The sequence below is a fragment of the Bos javanicus genome, chromosome 25 (assembly GCF_032452875.1).
Source record: "Bos javanicus breed banteng chromosome 25, ARS-OSU_banteng_1.0, whole genome shotgun sequence".
NCBI classification, from domain to species: domain Eukaryota; kingdom Metazoa; phylum Chordata; class Mammalia; order Artiodactyla; family Bovidae; genus Bos; species Bos javanicus.
This window is the reverse complement of record NC_083892.1, coordinates 27,089,992-27,098,632: the sequence shown is the minus strand read 5'-3', so window position 1 is coordinate 27,098,632 and position 8,641 is coordinate 27,089,992.

Below are 8,641 nucleotides of genomic sequence, written 5' to 3'. Positions count from 1 at the left end.
TGCGAGTAGAAGCTGCAAGGTCTCTTGAGGCCCTGCTCAGAAGTTGCACACTACTGGCATCATATTTTTAAGTTTTAAGTCCATAAGGGCTGCAAAGGGTGAGGAAATGGAATTTTAAGTCACCAGATCTGCATCTGTGTAAAATGACACATACATACATCAATGCTATTCATTGGGTATTGTTTGCAATACATCAGAAACTTGTCCATTAGTGGGTATGCAGCCATCAAAAAGAATGAAGGCATTCATTATGTATAAATGTGAAAACGTTTCAAAACATGTTTTTAATTAAAATGTTAGAATGAATGTATCATGCTACTGTTGTATAAGAGAAAAAGTGTATGTGTGAGTGTGTGTGTGTGTGTGTGTGTGTGTGTGTGTGCCTGTAGGTATTTTTCCTGTAACCTCGTAAAGAAATCTTAGAATGTTGCATAAGCCAAAAAAGGTGGCTCCTATGGGTAGAGAGTACAATTGTTAGAGTAAGAATTTTTACAGTAAAATTTTAATATAATTTAGATTTTTGAACCATGTGAAAGTATCATTTATTTTAAACAATTATATCAAAGAAAGAATGGTAAAGGGATACCTGTGAGTAATTTTAAGCAAGCTTGGGCTGCTCTAACAAAGTACCATGTACTCTGTGGCTTAAACAATAGATATTTCTCACAGCTGTGGAGGCTGGAAAATCCACGGTGAAGGTGCCAATAGATTCAGTCCTTGGTAAGGGCTCTCTTCCTGGCTTGTACTCACCGTGTCTTCACATGGCAGAAACAGAAAGTTCTGCTGTCTCTTCCTTTGCTTATAAGGTCACTAATCCTATCAGAGGCTCCACTCTCATGACCTGATCTAAATCTGCTTACCTCCCAAAGGCCTCACCTCCTGCTACCATTACATTAGGAACTGGGGCTTCAACATATGAATTTGGGGAGTGGGGGGACACAGACATCCAGCCCACAATAGAATACCATGATCAAACTTTCATTTTATGGAGATATCCTCTGGTGGCAAGGTGTAAGGCCAGTACACCCTACACAAGGTACCCCACAAAAGGGCCAGCAGCATGCAGATACCATGTAGTCCATATTTGAATATTTGTTACAACAATTATCTGACAGAAGGAGGCAGAGTGTTGTGAGAAAGGGACACCTTTATCTAACTGCACAAGGGTGCAGTAAGTGTTGACTTTTGCCCTCCCTGCGTGAAGGTTGATTGGGAGATCAGTTATGAGTCAGGCCCAAAATAGTGAGGCCTACACTGAAGCCTGGAGATAGGGATGGAACATGTACTAAAGAGAGAGAATCCAGAGGGACTTCCCTGGTAGTCCAGTGGCCAAGACTCCAGGTTCCCAATGCAGCGGAGCTGGGTTTGATTCCTGGTCAGGGAACTAGGTCTCACACGCTGCAACTAGGATCCCAGTGCAGCCAAATACATAAATAAAAATAAACATTTAAAAAAGAGAGAGACAGAATCCATCAGACTTGAAGGGAAGGTGAGATAGGAGGAGGGTCCTACATCACTCCTGAGTCTCTGGCTCTGGCTGAATGTGGAGGCAAGTTGGAGGGAATAAGAGAAATACCTTAAAATAAACTGCCATTATAAATCATAGCAACAAACTGTTAGGAAATGTAAAAACAACATTTGCAGAAATATATCATGCCTAAAAATAATCTTTTAAAAATATGTTAATGGCCTTGGAACTTCCCTGACAGTCCAGTGGTTTAAAAATTTGCCTTTAATAGAGGATGTGGGTTCAATCCCTGGTCTTGGAGCTCAGAGCCCACATGCCTCGAAGCAAAAACCAAAACATGAAATACATGCAATATTGTAACAAATTCAATAAAGACTTTAAAAATGGTCCACATCAAAAAAATCCTTTAAAAAATAATATATTAAGGGCCTTTATGAGAGAAAATTTTTTAACTTTATTTGAAAGACTTTAAAGATGTCCGAAACTAGTGGCTAGATATACCATGTACCAGGATAGGAGGAGACTCAATATTGTAATGCCCAAAATACATCTACAAAGTCAGTACCATGCTCTAGTCTCTACGGCATGACGTTGACTCTGGTTTTGATGAAGAAAAGGGCTAGAAAGAGCCCCCTGGGAGGCATTTACCAGTTGATGAGAAGAATGTTTCAACACTCCACAATTTCTGCCTGGATTGAATCCCTGCTCTTGTCTTGAGTAAGTTACTTAAACTTTTTGCTTCAGTTTCCTTATCTGTAGAAACAATATTAACAGTAACTCCAGATGGTTATCATGAAGATTAAATGAATTAACACAAATGAAACACTTAAACAGGGACTTTCCTGGTGGTACAGCGGGTAACATTCCACACTTCCAATACAGGGAGCGTGAGTATGGTCCTCGGTCAGGGATGCACAGTGCAGCCAAAAGATTTAAAAACAAAACCACTTAATCTTAGCTTGACACACGATAAGGACTATGTAAGTGATCAACATTATATTCACTTTCAGATTCAGGATGATTTGAACAGGTAGTGTAAACAGCATGTAGAGGGATGTGGACCAAATTCCAGAGGCCTAATGAACATAAGGGCTTCCCCGGTGGCTCAGCAGTAAATAATCCATCTGCAATGCAGGAGGTGCAGGAGATGCAGTTTTGATCCCTGGGTCGGGAAGTTCTCCCAGAGTGCAGCATGGCAACCCACTCCAGTATTCTTGCCTGGAGAATCCCATGGACAGAGGAGCCTGGTGGGCTACAGTCCATAGGGTTGCAAAGAGTCAGACACAACTGAAGCGACAGCACACAGGCAATGAGTATAACCTGAGTGCTGGATCTGAAGGGGTGGAGGAACAGGGAAGGCCACACACCAGAATAACAGTGCTATTCCACATCTGCTTGAGTTGAGATCTTTCAAATTTACAAATGGCTTCCATGCTCATTTTCTCAGTAAATCCTCATGTTGCGCCTAAAGGGTGAGGATTGGAGCCCATTTTACAGATCTGGAAAATAGGGCTTAGAGAAATTAAGTAACCGGCTCCATGTGGACAGGTCGATGTTTGTTTTGCTCTCCTCTGTGTCTTTAGCCACAGAGCATAGTCCTGGCACAAACAGCAGTGAAAGTGAAAGTCGCTCAGTCATATCCAACTCTTTTCGACCCCATGGACAATACAGGCCAGAATATTGGAGTGGGTAGCTGTTCCCTTCTCCAGGGGATCTTCCCAACTCAGGGACTGAACCCAGGTCTCCCACATTGCAGGTGGATTCTTTACCAGCTGTGCCACAGGGAAGCCCAAGAATACTGGAGTGGGTAGCCTATCTCTTCTCCAGTGGATCTTCCCGATCCAGGAATCGAAATGGGGTCTCCTGCATTGCAGGTGGATTCTTTACCAACTGAGCTATCAGGAAAGCTCTTGGCACAAACAGCAGGGTCTCAATAAATACTGGTTCATGTATGAATAGGTCAAATGGGTATTTCTTCTTCTGTTTCTGAGCAAGCAGGTGCGTTATGTCCTATCCCAGGTACCATGGGGAGGCACAGATTAATCAGATGGAGTCCTTCAATATGAGGTACCCAGAGCCCAATAGGCTGATAAGTCTCTGAGTCTCCCTTGAAGGACAGGTGCTCTGGGAAGTAACTCAGGCCCATGGCAAAAATAAACCTTTGTTGTATTATGTCATTCAGATTTGGGAGATGTTTGTTGTGTAGCATAATCTAGCCTTAACATTGCTTATCTGATATACCATAGTTCCCAAACTTGACTGAAAATAAGAATTGCCAAAGGTCCGTGCTAAAAACCCAGATCTACTGACTCAGAATTTCTGAGGAAGAGACCTGGTCATCTGTGTATGTAACAAGCTGCTCTCCAGCTTCAGGAGTGTCAAGAAAGACTCCTGCAGCTACACTTGGAAGGAAGAGTAGGAATTAGAACTGGGGATGGGAAAGGGAAGGGTATTCCAAGAGTCGGGAATAACATGAAGAAAGGCATAGAGGTGGGGAGACATGGGGAGTAGCTTGGGACTGGAATCAGATACATGGGGGATGCTAAAGTGGAAAGTAAGGTGAGGAAGTCTGGATTTTATCTCATCAGCAATGGGGAACAGGTGAGGTTTTCAGAGCAGGGGGTGACCTGGTGACACTGATGCTCTAGAAAGGCCACTTAGGCAGAGAGGCTGGTGTGTGGTCCAGGCAACCCACCTCACAGGGGAATTGACTAGACTTAAGTGATCATGGATATGTTGAGGTCACAATCACTGACCCATGACAGAGACTATCATTGTCATCACATTGTGTGTGCCTGTGTCCATCCATAGAACCACGGCCAGGTCTGAGTTGTGCATCTTTCATGCATTCACTCATTTAATCAATATTTAGTTTCTTTTTAAAATTTTTGACTGTGCCACACAGCATGTGAGATCTTAGTTCTCTGACCAGGAATCAAACCTGCATTGTACACCCGCTGCATTGTAAGTGCAGAGTCTTAACCACTGGACTACCAACAAAGTCCCTGGTGGGTTTTTTCTTCATTTAATGAATATTTATTGAGCACCTACTATGTGCCAGGTACCAGAGTGTAATTAGGGAACCAGCAATGGACAAAACAAGCAAAAATCCCTGTCTTGAAGACCTAAATAGGTATTTTTCCAACAAGGATACATAAATAGCCAACAGATACATGAAAACATGCTTAATGCTGCTAATCATCAGGGAAAATGTAAATCAAAACCACCATGAGAAATCATCTCACACCACTCAGAATGGTATCATAAAAAAAAAAACACACACACACACAAATGACAGCTGTTGGTGAGGATGTGGAGAAAAGGGAATCCTTTTACACCACTGATAGGAATGTAAATTGTTTCAGCCACTAAGGAAAACATTATGGAGGTTTCTCAAAAAACTAAAAATAGAACTACCTTCAGTTCAGTTCAGTTCAGTCGATCAGTCATGTCCGACTCTTTGCGACCCCATGAATTGCAGCACGCCAGGCCTCCCTGTCCATCACCAACTCCTGGAGTTCACTCATACCATGTCCATCGAGTCAGTGATGCCATGCAGCCATCTCATCCTCTGTCATCCCCTTCTCCTCCTGCCCCCAATCCTTCCCAGCATCAGAGTCTTTTCCAATGAGTCAACTCTTCGCATGAGGTGGCCAAAGTACTGGAGTTTCAGCTTTAACATCATTCCTTCCAAAGAAATCCCAGGGCTGATCTCCTTCAGAATGGACTGGTTGGATCTCCTTGCAGTCCAGGGGATTCTCAAGAGTCTTCTTCAACACCACGGTTCAAAAGCATCAATTCTTCGGCGCTCAGCCTTCTTCACAGTCCAACTCTCACATCCATACATGACCACTGGAAAAACCATAGCCTTGACTACACGGACCTTTGTTGGCAAAGTAATGTCTCTGCTTTTGAATATGCTATCTAGGTTGGTCATAACTTTCCTTCCAAGGAGTAAGCATCTTTTAATTTCATGGCTGCAGTCACAATCTGCAGTCATTTTGGAGCCCCCCAAAATAAAGTCTGACACTATTTCCACTGTTTCCCCATCTATTTCCCATGATGTGATGGGACCAGATCCCATGATCTTTGTTTTCTGAATGTTGAGCTTTAAGCCAACTTTTTCACTCTCCACTTTCACTTTCATCAAGAGGCTTTTGAGTTCCTCTTCACTTTCTGCCATAAGGGTGGTGTCATCTGCATATCTGAGGTTATTGATATTTTTCCCAGCAATCTTGATTCCAGCTCGTGCTTCTTCCAGCCCAGAGTTTCTCATGATGTACTTTGCATATAAGTTAAATAAGATGACCCAGCAATTCCACTCCCTGGTATATAGCCAAAAAAAAAAAAAAGAAAAACTAATTCAAAAAGATATATGCTCCCCAATGTTAATAGCAGCATTTTTACAGTTATAGTTATATCACAGTTACAGTTATATAGAAGCAACCTTAGTGCACTTCAACAAATGAACAAATAAAGGTGTGGTGTACACACACACACACACAATGGAATACTACTCAGCCATAAAAAAGAAAAAAATTGTCATCTGCAACAATATGGATGGACTTGGAGGGTATTAGGCAGTAAAATAAGTCAGACAAAGAAAGACAAATACTGTAAGATATCACTTATATGTAGAACCTAGAAAATACCACAAACTAGTGAATATAACAAAAAAGAAACAGAGAACAAACTAGTGGTTAACAGTGGGGAGAGGGTAAGAGAGAAGCAATATAGGGGCAGAGGATTAAAAGATACAAACGCTTATGCATAAAATGACTAAGCTATGAGCATATATTATATACCATAGGGAATATAGCCAATGTTTTATAATAATAAAGGAATATAACCTTTAAAAATTGTGAAACACTATAGTGTACACCTCGGAGAAGGCAATGACACCCCACTCCAGTACTCTTGCCTGGAAAATCCATGGACAGAGGAGCCTGGTAGGCTGCAGTCCATGGGGTCGCAAAGAGTCCGACACGACTGAGCGACTTCACTTTCACTTTTCACTTTCATGTATTGGAGAAGGAAATGGCAACCCACTCCAGTGTTCTTGCCTGGAGAATCCCAGGGACGGGGGAGCCTGGTGGGCTGCCGTCTCTGGGGTTGCACAGAGTTGGACACGACTGAAGCGACTTAGCAGCAGCAGCATAGTGTACACCTATGTTATACTGTATATCAATTATATTTCAATTTTTTAAAATCCTTGCCCATGGAACTTATTCCCATTGTCTTTATGCTGGGATAACGGTATGAGGGAACATGCTATTCATTCTTCTCTCCATTCAGATTTTTAGTGAACCTGTATCTTGTGTCTCACCTCGTGTTGACTGCTGCGGAGAAGCAGAGATGAGTCAGGCCCAGGTTAGTCTAAGGTGGAAGCAGACTTGGCCCACACCTCGTGAGGCTGTATGCCTGGATGGCTGGGAAAGGCTGGAACTAGACCTTGAAGGATGAGAAGTCTGACTGTCAATGAAGGGACAAAACAGCATACCTGGCCAGGGAAGCCACACAGCCAAAGACTCCAAGGTGTCTGGGCTCCTTGGTGTCATTAAGGCCAGGGGTCCATGCAGCAGGGAAAGAAGAAGTAAGAGAGATGAGATTGTGGAGATGGGGACCAAATGAGAGAGCAGCTATTGAGCATAATCTGGGAAGCTGTGGCAGGGGGGCGGGCATTGACTTGGTTGATGCTGGGGATTGATATTATCTCATTTATTAGGGGAGCACTAACATCTGAGGCGGAGAAGGCAATGGCACCCCACTCCAGTACTCTTGCCTGGAAAATCCCATGGATGGAGGAGCCTGGTGGGCTACAGTCCATGGAGTCGCTAAGAGTCAGACACGACTGAGCGACTTCACTTTCACGCATTGGAGAAGGAAATGGCAACCCACTCCAGTGTTCTTGCCTGGCAAATCCCAGGGACGGGGGAGCCTGGTGGGCTGCCGTCTGTGGGGTCACACAGAGTCGGACACGACTGAAGTGACTTAGCAGCAGCTGCAGCAGCAGCAGCAGCATCTGAGGACGTGAAGGGAAAGGGTTGCAGGTGGGAAGAGCAGAAAGAAAGATGTTCTTTTTTTTCGGTCACGTTGCATGGGTTTACACTTCCCTGGTGGCTCAGCTGGTAAAGAATTCACCTGCAATGTGGGAGACCTGGGTTCAATTCCTTGGTCGGGAAGATCCCCTGGAGAAGGGAAACGCTACCCCCTCCAGTATTCTGGCCTGGAGAATTCCATGGACTGCGTAGTCCGTGGAATCGCAAAGAGTCGGGCATGACTGAATGACTTTCATGTTCACTTTGCATAATTTACGGAATCTTAGTTCCCCAACGAGGGATTGAACCCTGGTCCCTGGCAGTGAAAGTGCTGAGTCCTAACTACTGGACCACCAGGCAAGTCCCCAAGAGGAGGCTGCTCTGATGGTCTGGATAAAAACCAGTGAGTGCCTAGACTGACAAGGGTGGTGGGGATGGGGGGAACCCAGGCGACAGCTCTGGATTTGACAGTGGAGGGAGGGGCTGAAATCTTGTGGTTTTACAGGAATGGGCTTTGTCATCAAAAGGTGCAGGCAAGGACTTCCTTGGTGGTCCAGCGGTTTAAACTCTGCACTTCCAAATCAGGGGGTGGGGGTCCAATCCCTGGTTGGAGAGCTAAGATTCCGCATGCGGCACGTAGGCAGAAAATAAAAATTTAAAATAAAAAAGTTGCAGACAAGAGCCCCAGCCCTGCCCTTTGCTGTTATTTAAGCATTTCAAGCCGGCTTCCTGATGTGGACACTTGGGATAATGGCAGTAGCTTGGGAGAATTCACTTGGGAGAATTATGGGGGCTCCTCAGTGGAGCACCAGGGACTTGGCAGATGCTTGGAACATGGCAGCATTCTTTGGATGTGGGAGGGAGCCAAGAAGAGCTTTCTATCTGCTTTGAGGGGCTGAATGGACAGAGATGCCCTCTTTGATGGTGAGCACAGGAAGAGGCTCACTGGGAGAAGAGGCTCACAGTCTTGGTGGTCAGGGCCAAAGCCCTGGCCTCACTCACAATAGTTATGGATCCCCACATCTGAGACTGCAGTTTTGGTTTCTGTTCTTGGTGCTCACTCAGTGCTCAAGCACATAGTAGGTGCTGCCCTGAGGACCTGGCATGCAGGTATAGAGTGGATATTGTAGTCATG